Source organism: Psammomys obesus, unplaced genomic scaffold (assembly GCF_907164565.1).
Source record: "Psammomys obesus unplaced genomic scaffold, mPsaObe1.curated_primary_1811, whole genome shotgun sequence".
NCBI lineage: Eukaryota > Metazoa > Chordata > Mammalia > Rodentia > Muridae > Psammomys > Psammomys obesus.
In genome coordinates this window covers 728,338-747,014 of record NW_026590701.1, presented here as the reverse complement: position 1 = coordinate 747,014, position 18,677 = coordinate 728,338, and the positions used below count along the sequence as shown (strand labels likewise).

Here is an 18,677-nt window from a genome sequence, read left to right as displayed (position 1 = left end):
ATTCAATAAGTGAATCAGTTTGCATCCTCACAAACAAGTCTTTTCAAAAGAAGTCTTTGGGATCAGCTCCTACCACACCTTGGTCGCCCTGATGTTGTCCCACAAATGACGTAGGATCCTCTGTACAACTTTATATCTCCTTCACCCTGTCTGCTTCACTTCAGATCTGCTCTTCTTTTCTTGAATCGTGAGGGGTAGCAGATTCAGACCCCCTTACTCTCCAGTTTCCTCAGATATGGAGGCTCTCTTCAGGATTCAACCCTAGGAAAGCTCCATTGGAGACAAGCCAGGGTAGAGATGGACCCGTGTCCCTTAGCAGTGTTGGGAGTTAGAGGACATCCAGCCCCAGTGGGACCTGAGTACCCTTGCTGTTTACCATATATAATTATATTCTTCATCTCATTATCACGTACCAGCCTTCCCAAACTTTTCCCTCTGTAAATAAACCCTGAGGTCTCAGGGTCAAGGGAGGAGAACCAAGAGAAGGAAGAGCAGAAGGACTAGGGGAAGACAGGAACAGAGCACCTGGAGGCAGCACAGAAAGCACTGATTTTAGTATTTCAAACCAACAGTATTTTTAGAAGCCCTTCCTATGAAATTTAAAAACAAACTATAGCCAGTACAGCCTGTTGATTAGGAGAGTTGGCAGATTAGTTAAATCTGGTGTGCTTTGAAACTCCAGAGGTAAAAACTGAAAGAAAGTCATTCCATTTTCACGAGACTCTATCTGAAAGGCGAGAAGAAAATTTGTTATTCTACAAGCCCCATTAGATGTTAAAATATGTATTTGACTCCAGATTTGTCCTCAATGCTGATTTTCTCACTGTGTTGAAGGCAGAAAGATGCAGTGCTCAAGGGCAAGGCTTTGCTTCTGTTCTGTTTTGAGTCCTTGATTGTGCAATACATGCCTTAAGCTTCATTTGCTATAAAAAAAAATCAATTTTATTGTGGTATTTAATTAATCAACACTTTGGCCATTTGTGGAAAGTGACTGGAAATGTATCTTCTTTTCCCTTTTAAAGTCAATGTTTGAGAAAAGGAAGATTGGGCAAAAAACTTATCCATCTCCCATATCCATAAGCAAAGTGGAGAAGTTGGATGCAATTTCTTCTTAAATTCTATAATAAGGGCTCTTTAAAGATGTTTGTTTTGAATGATGGAAAATGCTGTGAGAGTCAGATTAAAGTGTGTTATATATTTATGATTTAGCTTTAAATAGATGCACATAAATTTTTTCACCATAAGGATGAGAATGAGGAGGAGGAAGGGTCAGAAGGAGGGAGGGCGGGAGATGGGAAAGAATATGTTAATTTTTAAAATTTTAATGACTGGCACTGAAATGATTTTTAAATTTTCCATTATGAAATCCTATATGGATAGCCAGAAATGTGTATGCCAAATGCAAAAGAGACATCAACACATGATGTTGGTACCACGTTGCCAGCTAACCTCTCTCTCTTTCCCAGAGACTTTGCTGCATACAGACAAGGAAGCCTCCAGGTCTTTCTGAATTGTTTTAATAACTTGGCTTGTGTTGTGAGATCAACCCACAGCCTGGCTGCCTGTGACATCAGAGTCCAGCCTGCAGCCCATAAATATGGAACGTGCAGTTTGTCATTTGTATTTGTTTTACATTTACAAATTAGGAGACACATTTACTGTAAATATAGTTAGCATCCAGAGGTTTCAAAGCTAAGAATATGCACGTTCAAAATTCCTTTGCCTTATTTATTCCGTGGCTACCACATTTGTATAAACAGAAAATTACTCCATTCATGCTTTATTACTTTTTCTTTTGTACCACGGCCTTGACCTCAGTCCTCATAAATTGAGAAATAGTGGGGAACTAATGGAGACAGATGGGAAGATGGCTTGCCATTTACTCAAATTGGTGAAGTAATTAACCTCAAGGTGCTGGTTTGCAAGAAAAATTGTTGGAATATCTTAGTATGTCGGTAAACAGACCCCTGCTTTAACCAGTTCTGACAAGTGTATCATAAACTAGACTTATTCCGTTCAATTGGCCTGTCAACGTCCTGAGTTCAAATAAAGATTTGTATTACAATGCACTCGCTGGGAAGTGGGAGCGCCGCGGCTCTTTCTCTTTGGATGGTAGCTGTTCTCTTGCTTCTCTGTACAAGCAGGACTGTCATAGATTCATTCTCCAGTCATTAGGTTCCTTAGAAATCTCCTGTTATGGCTAGTGTGACAGCAGATGGTAGTCATTTGGCTCCAGAAAATGAAATGAAAACACTTGGGCTGGGCTGACGGGGCTCATTTAGAACAGTAGTGGACAGAGGCCAGATCTAGATTGTATTTCTCCAGGGACATCCAGGGATGAGGCCAGAGCTGTTCCCTGCAGATTGGGGGATAGAAATGGATTTCTGCAGATTGTTATAGAAATCAAAGGTGTGCTTGTAAATAGTCTTTGACCAAACCAAGGACTACTCCTTCCGAAAACAGAAAGACTTTCCCTATCCTGAGCAGGCATATTTCTCCGTCTCGCTTGCTCTTTCCCATCCCCTTTGTCTCTGACACCATTTCCCTCACAGCTAGGATCCTTCAGATCTGTCTTACCTGTGGTGTCAGCTGTGAGATGTTTCTACAGCAGTGAGTTCAGTTTTGGGGACCCAGGACTTCCCTGTAGTCAGCTCACTCACTGGGAGAGGTTTGCATCCATTAAGCCTGTTCATGGCTAGGTTTCTTGTATTTAAATTCCGCCAGTCATGGGAGCAGAGGGTGCTCTTTGTGATAGTCCATAAAATATGTAACAGAAACATAAGTGGTAATTTTCATTCAAAGTAAATTCATCCATTCATGAAAGAAGAAAACTAAGGCTTTTTTCTGGTATCTTGATTTGAAGAAACCTTGGTTGAGCCATAAACAAGAGCTCTGAATTGTCACCTGAAGATTCTTCATTAATATCTGGGGGTGAGGAACATCTGAAAACTAAGCCTGCTTTGCTACAGTTATTCCAGATGGGCAACAGCCTGAGCCTCATTGCCCAGACTCAGGTGGGAACTGTAGGCATGAGCTGAGCTGTTTGTTACCAGCCAGAGTGGGTCTTCCTGTGATGAGCATGGGGGGAAACGCGCAGAAAAGTCCCTGTTCTTCCTAAGGATGAAAGGAGCTCTCCGCTGCAAAAGGAAAACTAAGTAATTTCTTATTTATCTGTCTTCAACTTTTTTCTTTTGTTTTCTTTAAAATCTATCCAAAATCCAACAGAACAGCGCCTTCCTACCAATCTGCCTAGAAAGTTGCCTGAGAATTTACTTCTGTGGTAGTCTCTAGGAACTAAAACAAACCAGAGGATATATTTGCCCCGGCACTGATTGGCTGAGGGAAGCTGAAGTCCTTTCTCTTGAAAGGTTGTAGCTAACTCAGTGGGAGACACATTCTCCCTAAAGGCCAGCTTGTTCATTTGTATTGGAAACTAGTTTATCTTCCCTATTGCCTCGTGTGAATATTCTAGTTTTCCATCCTGCCGAGAGCTCTCCAGTCGGTCCTCCTTTAAACATTGGAGTACTCAGGCCTCCTAAATGTACTTCTGTCTCTTTGACTTTGTATCTGTAGTCTTAGATTCCCATAATAGGTGTGTGCATTCGTGAATGTTTACGGGTGTGTAGAAATAATATTAACTTAGCAGCATTCTATTTGTACCTCAAGTGTTCAAAATCCAGTGTTCCATAATTCAGGCAGCATCTCAAGTAAGTAGTAGGCTTTGAAGAAAATGCCTTGAAATCAAGCTGGCAATATCTAAACTGGCCTCTCCAGAATGAATTCCAAAGTTATAAATTTATAAATGTTGGGCTATGACTTGTTAAAAAAATATCTAAGAGTAGGCAGTTTTTGAGCTAAGTTTTTGTCGTACGGACTTCAGAAAGAGGGAGGCCTGTGGCCGGTGCATGGGTTCCGTTAGGTCTGCATTTCACGGCTGATGGTTGCTTTGTCTTAACTGGGTGGTGGCTTCACCAACTCCGTCAAAAGTGCTTTCAGGGTGCCTTCTGCCTGTTTCCGACATTAAATCAACCATGAGTTAATGTGTGACTATTAAAGAAAACACAGGCAGCATTTTGTGGTGATAGCTAATGGATTAGAATGGCATTAAATATTTTCCTCCTGGCAGACATAACATTTTATAGTTTGGCTCTAAAAGGGCATTTTATATACACTATAATTTCATTCACTTATTTCTTGGGCTTTGGCACCTCCATTGGCTAGTGTACACATTATGTCATCATTGGAGGAACATTCTACTTTCTGCAGCCTCTTAAGATGGGCATCTAGCAGCGGCGTGGGTGAAAAGTACCCTCTCGTCGGTGGACATCTTTCCATGTATTTACATGTCTGTGCACGCCGCCTGTTAGGCAGTTGCGTCTATTTTTATTTGCTCTTCAGCCTTTGGGAGGTTGAGCAGTTGAAAGCCATTTGCCACCTGAATTGTTTTCTCCTGTTTTAAAACATTTTAATTTATAATCAGACAAGAAGAACAGATGTAAGAGTTGTAATTTAATCATTTTATTGCTATCTTTGTATATTTTGAAGAATTAGGTATTGTACTCATGGGAAGTCGTATTTTATGCCTAGTTGGAAAAATGAATAATGTAATAATATGCAAAATGTAAAGTTTTAGAACTTCACTACTGAGTAAGGCACATAAACTAATGATCTGGTTAAGGTCCCCTGTGCACCATAATAAATATGGACTAAATTTGTCATTATAGCTTTAGACAGAGGTTTCAGGCAACAGATTTAATTAAATCCTTTTTTAATATTCATACTTCTAAACTGCATAATTCCCCTCTACTGTAAAACTGAGCGCTATATTAAAACAAACAAAAAAACGGCAGCTTACTAAATGGATATTAGCGTGGAGTCAATAAGCATTTAATTCTGGAGAGAACTCGGAGGAGAGGGGAAGATCCGTGGTGCTCACTCAGGAGACTGTGTGAGATTTGCAAGGCCAGTTCATGGAGGCTTCTTTCCTGTCTTCATGCTGCCTTTTGAGGGGAAGTTAATTAGTTATTTGTGGAAATCACAAAAGACATGGGGTTAACACAAGGAGGCATTTTGTTAGCCATTGAAGAGTGACAGTTATTGAAAACTATACTTCAAAACCCATGATGGAATGGGTTGATGACATTGAGGTAGACAGAATTTCTGAATATGGATAGCTTCTAGAAGGTTAGATGGATGCGTTGTTATGTAGAGTCTTGCTCTCCTGTGACCACCCTAACCCCAGGGAACTAGATTTCTGCACAATTGCAATTTGTCCTCCTAGAGGTTAAGACAGAAAATAACATGGATATTTATGTGGGGGAGCTTAAAGGCTCAACCTACATATTTTTGTGGGGCAATCACCTTTATTCTCTATAAAATAACTCATCTTAAATCTGTAAAATGAAGTACTTTACTGGTGCCATTAACTTACTCCATGAAAATCCTATCTTGAAAATAAAATAATTTCACCCCATCCCAAGGGAATATCTTGCATCAAATTGCCAATGGAGCCAGTAAGACTGACTATAATCTGATTAAATAGCCCCTTAATACATTTTAACCACCTACTCAGGACCTGTGTAGGTACACATTTTTCTGCCCCTTCACCAATTTTGTCCTGCTAAAATGAGTAACTAGTCAGTGGTTTATATAGCACTTATCAGTGTTTGCTAGAGAATTGAGAACAACAACAAATATAAACTACATTAAGTACCATATTTGTGTAGAATAAATGATGTTGTAAAATTCTGTAGCATATGCTGGACATGATGGCATACACCTTTAATCCCAGCATTCAGGAGGCAGAGGCAGACAGGTCCCTGTGAGTTCGAGGCTAGCCTGATCTACAAAGCAAGTTCCAGAACTTGTTCCAGGGCCATTGGCCATACAAAAAAAAACCCTGTTTCCAGGGGAAAAATGTAGCATAAGAAAGTATGTAAAGCAGCTACTTTAAAAATAATAATAATAATAATAATGTCGTTTAATCTGCCAAATATACAAGTTAAATTTGAGGATCATGTCTTGTCTGGATGATATACAGTAACCAGAGGTTTCTTGAAATGATCAATGGGTAGGGTTAAAAATGGGCACTAGCCCTGACCAGGTGGGTGGGAGGGGACAGAGAAGGTCACATAGGAGAGGCCTCATCAGACAGAACTGGCCAGGCACAAACCTTGGACTCTTAGTGGCACAGGCTCCCGGTTAGCCCCTCTGAGAGCCCAGACCATGATCTAGGCTGGTTGTCATCAACTCCCACAGCAGCTGACACTACCCGACCCTCCCCACCCTGACTAACATGCAATCTACTGGATAAATGGGATCTCCTTACCCCACTTCCCAGGCAACCTCCAACCAGGGTTCCAAATTCTAAAAACAGCAAAAAACATTCAAATATTTATGTACGGAATGCTGTCCTGCATCTTTCTGTCTCAAAGAGAGCAGCTGCCCCTCTCCTCAGCCCCCCACATTCCCTGAACAATTTCTGTGCCAAGATGAAGAGGAGGCCTCAGGCCATAGGGGCTCCTGGCCATAAAGGGGCTGCTGCAGCAGTGCCAGGGCCCAGGGTAGGTGAGGCCCGGCAGATGTCCGGGTGGCACAACTCAGTTCCCCAGTGTCTCTTCCTACAGGCCAGCTTACTTATTTGGGGAGAGTGACTGCATTTGTTTTCCTGACAAAGTTGCATCATCTTTTGCATTCCTTTCTTCTTCTTTCTTTCTTGCTGCCTCTTCCTGCTGTTTCCGGACAGTTGCCAGCAGGGCGAGATCGCTTTGGCCTGCTCTGTCTTCCCAGCCAAATGAATTTTCATGTGGTGCTCTTTTGCTTTCTGCTTCTCAATTTCTTCTTGTTCTCTCCTGGAAAGCTCCTTTGGGCCAATCCAGATCCAGTTGTGTGATCTTCTTGGTTGTCTGTGCCACCCGGTTGGGGTTCTCAATGTCCGTGAGCCCTTTTACACCTTTTTGTTTTTGCTGGTAGTCATCATCTTCATCTTCACTCTCATCTGAGTCTATAGCCTTCTTATCCTTCTTCCCATCTCCACCTTCTTCCTGTCCGTCTTCTTCGTCGGCCTTCTGCTTCTCAGCCTGCAACTGGGCACCGATCTCCTCTGGGCTTGTCCTACCTCACCTGGCCCCCGTGGCCTCCTGTTCTGCCTCCTTTAGGCATCTCAGCTCCAGCAGCTGCTGCAGCGGCAGCAGAGGTGCCTTGACCTAAGCAGCTAATCCAAAATTATATAGATTAAAAAAAAATGGACTAAAGTGAATTTAGTTGATTTGCCCATGGTTACACAAATAATTACTGGCAAATGACACTGTCTTGTCAGGCACATGGAAACATATGAAGAACAATCTCCTCTCCCCTCTTATCTCAAAGTAACTGTTATTGACAGTAATATAAACATTAAGTCAATGTAAGAACAATTCCAAATAAAACAAAAGTAAGTAAGATCCAAACCTATACATTCAAGTTAGACCATCCAAACTGTTAACCCTGGTAGGAGACGTGTAAATGACTGTGACCCTCTCTGAGAAGGGTTTCGTGGGCAGTAATACTTTTAACTAGACCTCAAAGCATAGGAGAGGTGAGACTATCAGTACTTGCATTCTGGGATAGGCTCTGACTTTTCCAGAAGGTTCTAATAGAGGAGCAATGAGAATACAAGCATTCTGGGCATGCTCCCCACTGAGCACATTTTGTAACCCTGTTAGCTAGCAGCCAAAGGGAGAGCTAAATGTCGCCTTCCCTTCCTCGGTGGAACTGGTTCAGAGAACAGACTATCCACTCAGAATTTATGTCGTGAAGCAAGTTCACAGTTGATAATGTGCTCCTGAAGTCAGGAGAAATGGATTCATTTTCATCTTCTAGGACTACCTTTGAAGTTGTTGAAGGAGGATAATTATTTTCCCTCTTCAAAGTATTTTCTCACATCATTTTCCTGGAAATGACAATCGGGCAGTGCCCCGGGTTGGCAAATTCAACCTTAGTTTGATGAATGCAATTCTGAGCATAGCCCTTGATTCAGGGTCACTTTCTGTAGCTCAGGACTCCGCTTTGCAGAGTGAATTGTCATGAATTTTTGGTGAGCTGTTTCTTCCTTGAGCCTGAAAACCTAAAGAGGGCAGAGGTGGTCCTGGCATTTCTGAACCTGCTTGAAGATAGAGATCACAATTTAATTTGATTTTTCCAAATGTGAATGAGCAAATAAAGATACCCACCACTCTTAATGACAGTCACCACACTGCTTAATTTTCCCAAGACTCTCACAGCCACAGTCCTACATCAAAGCCAAAGAATTCTTCTCTGGGACTAAGCAGGAGTGTGTACTAAAATACTACAGCTTTTCCCTTAAAGCAGAGTCTTGTTTTGAAAATCTTTAGTAACATAAATTAGTCTCATATATGACCTTCAGAAACATCCTCCCGAAAGAGAAATTGGATTCTTTCACACTGGAGGGGATAATACTTCCAACTCTGGCCATGAGCACTCATGTCTGCATTGGCCTTTTCACCTGGAAAAGCGAAAAGAGAGAATGTAATTTTATAGTTTCAGACGTACTGGTCATCAGGTAATACAGGAGAGTGGTCCTGAGAGACACTGTGAGCAGTGTCCCCACAGGATGTGCTAGTCCCAGCTCTGAACTGGGAGTCAGGATGGAAGCGGCAGCTCTTACACAGTATTATCCACAGCACCACACAATTGAGCATCAGAGCGACTAATGCTTTCCACACACAGTGAAGTCAACAGAGCAAAAGTGAGGCCTCCTGTCACTGCAGCCCTCCCAGAGCCAACAGCCGGCAGGGGCTGTGATGGACAGTAGTGTTGGGAGGTTTCACTGGCTAGAACTCCAGAAGGTAAGAACTCCAGGTGACAGCTGCACACAGACACACACACACACACACACACACACACACACACACAAAGAGATGGCTTTAGAATTATGCATCGGGTTGTCCTTAAGTAATTTACTGAGTATTAATCAGTGTGTATACATGAAGAAAACAGGCATGACCAGGAGGAGTCCATCTGAGGTGGAGTGTCCAGCACTGAGAGCCCAAACAGTGCCTGTTTCTGCCACCAGGTTGGAAAGCACTAAGATCCACAGAGCACTGAGATAAATGCATGTCTCTTTACTGGCGGAATCTGCCACACATAAGAATAAGCCTCTGTGCCTCTGCCTCTTTCATCCCAATATGGAAACATGACATGTTGGGGTGCTAGGTCTTCCACACCCAGCAAGTCCCCAGCAGCGACAAACGAGGCAGGACAGCCTTTCTGCATCACCACTCTACTGAGGAAGCAGATCTTACTCTTTCTTATCAATGTCTGAGGAAGGCCTCACTCCACCCAGAGTTCAACTGGGCTTCATTTCTCTTGGTGACTCAGGCACCAGGATACAGTGGACAAAGGATGTTAGTTTTCTTTCTATCTTAACACAGATGCCAATTACCTGACGAGCTTTAGTACAGCACTAAACACAATTTGTTCTTGTGCGAACATTGGTGCAGTCCTGTCTAAAACACGACGGAAACAAGACCCTTAAAACTTCCAATGTCATACCTGCACAAAAGTACCAGCTACAGTATGAAAATGGAAAATATGAAGAAAGAAATCAGTTTGTCAAGACTTACCTAGAACAGACAAGTGGTAAAATTAGGTGTGAAGGATACAGAACTGTTATTATTACTATGTTCTATCTGTACAAAAAAAAATTACACAAGTAAAAATGTAAACATTTAGCAGTTGAGAAAGGCTACAGAAGAATACTACGGTGTGGATAGGATTAATAGAGAAAATATCAAGAATATGAAAGCACACCTAGAGGAGCTACACAAAATGATGTGCGGAGAAATGTGAGACACGGGTTGTCTCAGGGCACTGGGGGACAACTTTACTAACCTCGAGACTTTTCCAGAATGGCGAAAACAGTAAACCCACATATCCAAGAAGTCAAATGAATTCCTGGCACACGCACATGCGCACACACACACACACACACACACACACACACACACACACACAGAGAGAGAGAGAGAGAGAGGGAGAGAGAGAGAGAGAGAGAGAGAGAAACAAAAGAACAAAAACAAACAAAAAAAACCATGAAGAAAAATCCAAGACATGTTGTAATTAAGGTGCTCAAAAAGCAGAGGCAAAGTTAAAACAGAGAAAGAAAAGCTCAGTTTAAGAAGAAGAAAAATGTTGAGCACCAAAGGAACAAAGATAAGAGTTACAGTAGCCAGTAGAAGATGGCTTGAAAATGGGGGGGGGCATTGTCATAGAGAACTCTGTACCCAGAGAGAAGGCCCTGGATGTAAATATTTACAGAAGAATGAATAATGCCAGTAGTGGTAGCATGGGGAACTAGATTCCGATTTTCTTAATATTTAAGCATCTTTCCAAGATAATGGGCTAGTATAGGATTTATTGCACAAGCAAAAGCAAAATACTAGCACAGAGTTCAGAAAGAAAGAAACATGCTATTGTCAGGCTTTTTATGTGATACTATGATGTGAAGACAGACTATATTGCATTAATGATGTGTACTGTAAACCCTAAGACAACTGTAGAAATAGCGACGAGTTAGAGCCAATAAGATGACAGAGTATATAAAGTGGTATCATAAAAGTACCCTGCCCCAAAATAGGCAGACAACCAGGAGGGTGGGGAAACAGACACAACAAATGGAAAATAAATGACAAGATGATAGATTCAAACTCCAACATAGAAATCATTCCATTTAATCTACGTAGCCTAAATAATCAAATTAAAAAGCAGCGCCTATCAGATTGTGTAAAGGAAAAAAGAAGCAGACTTATCCGTTGCCTTTAAAAGATAGCTCCAATATAAAGACAAAACAGGGACCCATTAGAATCATGGAGAAAAAGCCTATGTGCCAATCCAAATGGAGAAACAGAAGTTTGTGTTAGCGTGAAGCAAAGCAGATTCTAGAACAGGCAGTATAGCTATGGGTATAGAACCCACTTTATAAGGAAAGACTTATTCCTAAGAAAGACAGTTATAGTTATAGACTTAGCCACAGATTTAAAATATATAAAGCAAATTTGTAATTATAGTAAAAAGTTTTGATGTCTCTTTCTCATAAACATAAAGGCAGTAAAAGTGTAAGATTTAAACCATAATTCCAATCAACTTCATTAATGCTAACATTTTAAAAGCTCAAAGCTCCACCCACCAACAAAAAACATACATTCCTTTCAAAATAAACTACATTACCCAAATAAAGCAATTCTTTATAAAGTTAAAAAAAATATTTGAAAAAAAAATATTTGTTATATGAAGTATGTTCTCTGACCATGAGGAATCAAGGTAGAAGTCATTGCAAAGACTCTTCTAGAGAAATCTCAAGTATTTAGAAACAACATTTAGAATTACTCCTATTTCAAAGAAGACATCAAAATGGAAATTAAAATGTATTATGAGAGAAAATGAAAAAAATTTATAGGATTTACAATATATGGCTAATGTAAAAAGATATTTTTAGCATTATTTTAGGTAATAAAAATATATTATCAGAGCCTTCCTTGAGAGCTAGAAAAAGGACAGAAAATTAAATCCAAAATATGCAGAAGAATGGAAATAATGAAGATCAAAGTGGAAATTAATGGAATAGAAACTAAAAGAGAAAAGTAATGACATGAAAACCGTGTTCTTTAAAAGCAGGACCAAAATCTTAGAGCTAAGTAGGAATGAAATATGACATCCTCCTATTGACAAGTAATAGCTGAAAGAAAGCAGTACAATTAGCATCACAGGTAAAAAAAAACTTCAAACATGCTCTTTGTATGATGTCTGCCATTAAAATTTTAATGTGGCATTGTGCTAAAACAGTCTAACCACTGCAATAAAACATGAAAAAAATTAATAAAGGATATCTATACCAAACATGAGGTAAAAATATTTTAACTGTTGACAACATTATCATCTACATAGAAAATCTTATTATTTTCACAAAACTCCACCAAGAATAACAAGTGCATTTAGTAAGATTTGGGGATATAAGACCAATACATAAAAATTAATTATATACCTGTATTCTTGTACATGTCACAAATGATCAGAAATCAAAGTAAATAAGTCAAGATTCTTTATAATAGCGTTCATAAATGCTTAGGTAGAAAGAAATCTATCAAAACACGAGAGAACTGTACATTCACAAATCACCTAACAGCCAGGCATGCTGACATAGACCTTTAATCCCAGCCCTCTCTAGAGGCAGGCAAGTTTGTGTGAGTTTGAAGCCAACTTGGTCTGTATAACAAGCTTCCTGGAAGGCAGTGCTACATAGTAAACTCTGTCACACACACACACACACACACACAGTAATCAAACCAGCCAGGCATCAGGCTGCACACCCATAACCCCAGCACTGAGGAGAAGAGGTAGAAAAACTGCAAGTTCAAAGTCGTCCTGGGTTATTTAGTAAATATGAGGCCAACTTGGGCTACATAAACTCTGTCTCCAAAATAAATAAAGACATAAAACAAAAAACTATGAAACATTTGTAAGAGAAATTAGAATCTGAGTGGATACACCAAGTTTCTATCTCAGGAGCCTCATTACAGTTATGCTATTCCATTTTCCTAAATTGCTCTACAAGTTCAGTATAACCCAATCAAAATTTCCAGTAAACTTTTTGCAGAAAATAACAAAATAATGCTAACATTTGTAGGGATATGAAACTTTCTAGTATACCCAAGACAAACTTGAGAAAGAAAAAAAATTAGGGGACTGATACTGCCTAATTTCAAAAATTATATATATATATATATATATATATATATATATATATATATACATATATATAATTATACATACTGATTTTTAACAAAGGTATAAATATATTCAAAAGAAAGTCTTTTCAATAATTAAATAGTATTGGAATAAATAGATATCCATATGTAGGAATATTTTTGATCAAGAGTCCTCTGATAAAAACTTACACAGAGTCATAGGCAAAAGTCCAAAACTATAAAGCTCACAGAGGAAAATTTGAGACAACTTTGGTGAACTTGAGTTTGGCCAAGATGGCTTAAATACAACACCAAAGGCGTTGCTTGGGTTTTAAAGGCTGATGAGCTGGTGTACACACCAACAGGGCATATAGACTGCTCAGAGGTCTCTTGGGTAACTGAAAAGCTACAGACTAGAAGAGAACATTTATGTCATATCTGACAAAAGGCTTTCTTGTGTGAGTTTAAAACTCATGAATAAGAAAAGAACCCAGTTAGGAAGTGAGCAAAGTCTGTGGACAGCAATTTCAGCAGGGAAGCTCTCCAGCTACGAGGGGCGATCCTTACAGATGGCGGGCACCGTTCTCCAGTGAGGAAGCACCAGCTCCAGGCACGGTGTGCCCACAGTGCTGTCGTTGGAATGGCTGAGCATCAAGAGTGAACACGGAAGGACTGAAACATGTGAAGGAACATTAGTTATGCCTTTGCTTTGGAAAAATAGTCCATATGTTTAAAAATTAACCACTTATAAACCATATTTATTGCACTAACCCCTAGGTATTTGTCTGAAAAGAAACGCATGTGTTCAAACAATTGTACAACACTTATTCACAGTAGCTTTGTTTTTAATATCAGAAACTGGAAATAATCTCAAATGACTATCATTAGATGAACGTGGTATATTCATAAAAATACTGTTACATTAATACCCATCCATATAAATAAAGTTTCATATGTGAATGAGCAAAATTATTAATGCTTGTCAAAACACTTCAGGTCAAAATTTACACATACACATACCATTTATTTAAAAATATACATGTACACTGCTTCACGTTCTAATATGTCCATTTTAATATTAGGCAATGTCAAGTTTAAAAATATTGAAAAGCTGAGATAATGTCACAGTTTGAAAGACTACAGATGTGAGAATTTTTTTTTAAATACAGACTTGTTGTATACATGCCTGGTTAATTGTCTTGCTTGCTTTTAGTTTGCTCCATTCATTTTAAAAAACATAGTGAGTAAACCATGGGCAGCTTGTGACTATAGAACAAGGAGGTTAGGCTTAAGAGTCCTCTGTGCAAGTAACAGAGACTGCTGCATAGCAGTGCAGTGGCGGTTCCCACCCACATCCAGAGCAAGCCTCGGTAAGGCCAGGGTAACCTTGCTGAAAGTATAGAATTCTGAGCCGCCGATTGCATCACCTCAGTCATTTCCTTGGCATATAGTCGTCCATGCACTGTCACAGAGGCTTCTGTGGCAGTCTTCTAGATGTTGGGCATGAATGGAACTCAGGGAAATGTGCTAAGGACCCAAACCTGTATGATCCCGTCGGCTAGCCTGGATCGACATACCTGAGACCACACTGAACATGAGACTCCAATGTGCAGTAACGGTGGGTTTGCGTCTTTCCAGTTCATTCCATCACTGAGCTGTCTGCTCTCCCTCATTCTCCCCATGAGCTGTTCTGATAATTTGTTTTTTAAGTGTAAAAATTTGAGTCCCTAGTCCACTGATAGGGGAGGTCCTCCTCCCCTTCCATCTGACCCTACCCCATCAGGTCTCATCAGGACTGGCTGCATCATCTTCCTCTGTGGCCTGCTAAGGCTGCATCCCCCCAGGGGGAGGTGATTAAAGAGCCAACCACTAAGTTCATGTCAGAGAAAGCCCCTGTTCCCCTTACTAGGGGAACCCACTTGAAGACTGAGCTGCCATGGGCTTCCTCTAAGCAAGGGGTCTAGATCCTCTCATTCATGGCTGGTTGAAGTATCAGTCTCTGCAGGTAGCCCTGGGCCCAGGGAGAAAAGAGAGGGTGGGTGGGACTGGGAAGAGATGAGGGAGGGGGGCTACAGACGGAATACAAAGTGAATACATTGTAATAATAAATATTTTTTTAAATTTTTTTTTTTTTTTAGTTTCTGTTCACCCTAGTTCTCTACTCTTTATAATAAATGCTAATAATTTATTTACCAAAGAGTTGTTACCAGTTTTCTGGTGTGAATGTTTAGGGGAAAAGGAATGTGTGAAGGGTCTAAATGCTGCGGTGTCATCGGTTGAGTTAGTCCATGGGAGAGCTCACGGGCTAGGACTTGACACTGGACTCTTAGTGATGCAGTCTGTGAACTACCATCTGCTCCGTGTACTTTAGACACACCTTTTTTCCTATGCTCATAGGTTATTCCCTTTTTCTTTTTCAACCCAAATGTATTTGTACATTATCATAGGTTCCTGTCTTAATTCATAAAGGTAACCACACACCCCCCACTGGAAAAAAAGGAAGTGAATTGATGAAAGCAAGCCAAGGGTCTGTATTCTCTTCTCGGTGGGCTTGGCCGCATTAACATTAATAGGAGTTACAAGTGCATCGAGAAGCAAGTTCATCCCTGAGATGTGAGAGCTCCAGCCATTTGAAATTAGCCTTTGTGGGTCTCCTGTGTTCTGCAGCACCAGGGGCTAATTCTTATTCTTTTTCATCTTTTCCCCTTTCTTCGCTGGGCACCGATGCCTCATTACACAGTGTTCCTCCCATTCTGCAGCACTGAGTCCCTGCCTCTGTCTGGCCCAATCAGGAGCTTGTGGGCATCAAGCATCACGCATTGTGTCAAAACCCCACCCCTCATCCCCCACCCCTCTCAGATGATGGGAGAAAAAAACCGGGTGAGGAGCTGGGGCTTCCAGCAGCTCATCTGTTTATTTAAGTCATTATCTTCTTAGCTGAGTGCAGGGTTACCCAGAGGGAGAAGGTAGCAAGATCTCAGTTCAGTGATGACTAAGTACGTACCCTTGAAATCACTCTCTGACAGCCAGATTTTCTCACAGCCATTTCTCTTCACTTATGACAGTGGTGATTGTTGGAATGGTCCCTTCCAACTCAGTGTTTGAAATAAGACTGAAAACTCAAAGAAGAGGAAGAAAATGAGTCTAGACTCTCAAAGCTGAAAAACAGAAATTTATTAATAAGAACAATGGTCTCTGAGGCTGCTTACCTCTGTCTTCCTGCAATTGCCTTCCAGGGTAGTTTCTGCCTGACGAGGAGCTCCATGTGCTTTCTTTCTGTGGACACAGGCACTAAATAACTCCATTTTCCTGACTGTGATGTGAATTAATTTTAATGATATTCCTCTCTCCCATCTCCTCAATGGGCCAGAGTTTCCTGGCAAACTTCTTTTCAGAAGCTCACCAAGTTTTATTTTTTTCTCTCTCTCTCTCTTTTTCACAATCTTATGAAAGCTAGGTAGATTTTTGATAAGGCCCTTAGAACTGCTCATATGTGATTAAAAACAACAACAACAAACAAGCCAGGGAGATGGCTCAGTCAGTAAAATGCTTGCCGTGCAAGTATGGGAACCCTAAGTCCCTAAGTTTCTATCACCAGCAACCATGTAGACAGGTGCTATGGCTCAGATCTGCAATCGAGCACCTCTATACAAGACAGGAGCCTGAGAAGCAGAAACAGGCGAGTCCCCAGAAACTCACAGGCCCGCTGACCTGCTGCGCACACTGGCAAACAGGAAACCCTGGGCAAGCAAGAAGAATCACACTGCAGGTCGTCTCTGACCTGCACAAGTCAGCACACACATTCACATTCTCCTCCCTCTCAACTTCTCTCCCTCCCCCCTCTCCTTCTCTCTCACCCACACACACCAACACGCATGCATATATGCTTACATATACTAAGATGCCACATACTTATAGATTCACACGTATTTACATACACTCGCACATGCACACACCTGTAACTTACATACACACTCATTCACAGAGAGAGATTAAAACACATTAAGATTCCTGAGAGTCTTCCAGATAATTTGTAATGCTGTAACTAACGTTTGAAAGTTTTAAGATGGAGTTGTCAGTTGCCGTGAACTAAGGATCAAAAACCTAGTTGAACAATAAGCCCTGCTGTTTTTATCCAGCACTAAACTTAATGTTCCCGGGTGCTCTAGGGTTGGTGACTCTGAAGCTGGCTAGCGTCTTCAATAAATTTGAGGTCAGGGTTATCAATGCCCCCGGAAAGCTTTGTGGAGAGCAACGTTGACATCAGGCAGGAAGACAAGAGCTGGTTGGTTGGTTTCTGAAGATTTCACTCCAGAATTCAGGGCAACAGAATGCAGGAATAACTTGGAATTTCCTTCCAGCCCGTATCACTGGGGTTTATATTCATCCTGTGTGCTCTTCAAATCAAGGGTGGGATGCATAAACATATCTCCACAGAGAAATCATGTCTCTCTTGCTGCTCCTTCCTGAACGCTGAGCCATCTAACATTGGGGACTTGGCCTCTCGCTCCCCAGTGCAACAATGCCTCTGAGTGGATGTGACCCACAAAGTCCCAGTGTGCCAACAACCCTCTGAAAGAAACCAGATAAGGCCAACCCACTACCATTAAACATTATGATACAGCGCACGGTAAATACTTTGCAAACTGCCAGAGGACTTACAGCAGCAGTGCAAAAGACGTTCGGTGATTGTTGATGCTAGGAACTCAAGCAAAATAGGACGCCCCATGCTGTGGTTCTTGCCTCCACTTTTTGTTGTTATTGAAGACAGGCCTGACTTTTACATATTTCGCCAAGAGGGGTAGGTGAGTGAGGATATGGAGACGCAGTGCAGGGTAGTCCGAGATTCGAGGGATTAAATGCAGGAGGGCAGCCTGCCTGTAGACATGAACCCCACACTGAACCCCACAGAAACACGGACACCTGAGTGCTTCCAGGAGACACTGGCTGCTTATTGCAATGACTCGTTTTTCTTGACTATGTGTTTTATAACCATACTTGTGAAGTAGAAGTAGTTATCTATGAAAATAAATAATAAGGTGAATAAGGTCTAGGTTTCTTTTTTCTTTCTTATAAAAATTACCAAATTGACTGTGGTCAAATAAAATTAGTCATATTGTACTGCTTTTCAAATGATAAATTAAATGACTATTTTAAGTTTGTGGGGGGGAAACTTACTTAAAAGTAGTATATATCTCTCAATATAAGAGAAAACCGCATACCTCTACAGAATCCATGAATAATCTTTGAGAGAGGAAATCAATTAAAATAAATGAAATCATATTTGCAAAAGTAAATTTCACTTCTTGAATGGAATGGATTTAATTGTGTTGAGAATAATGTAACACTGAGTGGCCTGGCTTTGAAGGTCCTGGGGTAAGTGGACCATGCCTGGGGGTGACACATTAGACTAGGTCTGCCCCTGGAACAGGTGGGGCCTTAGGCATTGGCAGGGCCAGTCACTGAACCAGAATAGTTACTCTTATCTTCTGGTATATCTGCAGCCAGGAGGGGATGTTGGCAGGGAGGCAAGCGAGGAGGGGCAGAAAGCCCTGCTCCTGAGATTAAGAAGAGGAAAGACCACCACTTGTGCGGTCTAGAGAAGAGAGGGGCCCCACTGTGCAGCTAAAGTCTCCCTCCCCTCACCTTGTGCTCCAAGTGGCTCCAGCATCCAATAGAGATGCTGTTGCATCATCACCCATGGGCCCTCCTCCTCCTGGAACCCATCATCCTATACCCTCCCTGGCAAAGACTTTCCCTTCTCGGAGGACAGTCGCCTCCCAATTCACGTCCTTCACAGGACAAAGTTACAGAGCATTTACCGCACGAGATTGAACTAGCCAGATTCTCCCGAAGGGTAGTTCTAATTCATCCGGCCTTAAGAGACTGTGTGTGTGTGTGTGTGTGTGTGTGTGTGTGTGTGTGTGTGTGTGT

The 18,677-nt window shown here is 41.2% G+C and overlaps 1 protein-coding gene and 1 pseudogene across 5 annotated transcripts in view; one reads left to right on the top strand and one right to left on the bottom strand.

Moving 5' to 3' along the window:
- The window catches only part of Npas3 (neuronal PAS domain protein 3), an 847,307-nt gene that overhangs the window by 648,233 nt on the left and 180,397 nt on the right, over positions 1-18,677 (top strand). The gene's annotated exons all lie outside the window — the stretch shown is intronic.
- Positions 6,633-7,161, bottom strand: LOC129677927 (28 kDa heat- and acid-stable phosphoprotein-like; annotated as a pseudogene).